Source organism: Rhagoletis pomonella, unplaced genomic scaffold, assembly GCF_013731165.1.
Source record: "Rhagoletis pomonella isolate Grant_MI unplaced genomic scaffold, Rhpom_1.0 Rhpom_scaffold_00012, whole genome shotgun sequence".
NCBI classification, from domain to species: domain Eukaryota; kingdom Metazoa; phylum Arthropoda; class Insecta; order Diptera; family Tephritidae; genus Rhagoletis; species Rhagoletis pomonella.
The window spans coordinates 22240402-22240918 of record NW_023458566.1 but is presented as its reverse complement, the minus strand read 5'-3'; positions in this window follow the sequence as shown (position 1 = coordinate 22240918).

Sequence of the window (517 nt, the reverse complement as noted above, 5' to 3'; positions counted from 1 at the left end):
AAGATGAAGATGAAGATGAAGATGAAGATGAAGATGAAGATGAAGATAAGGATAAAGATCATAACCCCTTAACTTTAACTCATCTTAACTTAAAAACTTACTCCACCTGAGCTCACCACACATTAATTCACCACACTTTAACTCCCCACACCTAAATTCACCACACCTCAACTCGCCACACCTTAACCCCCGCACCTAAATCCACCACACATAAATCCACCACCCTTAATTCACCACACCTCAACTTTCTCACCACACCTTAATTCACCACACCCCAACTTTCTCACCATAACTTAACTCACCACACCTGAATCCACCACACCTAAATTCACCACACCGTAACTCCTACACCCAATTCCACCACACCGCAGCTCACCACACCTAATTTCACCACATGACATGATATCACTTGATGTGGCATCAAAGGCAACACCATTTGGCATAAAATGAACCAAAATAAATAAGATTTAGATAGAGGTGAAAAAAGGGATAAAAAGGAAATACAACTGAAGAGTGT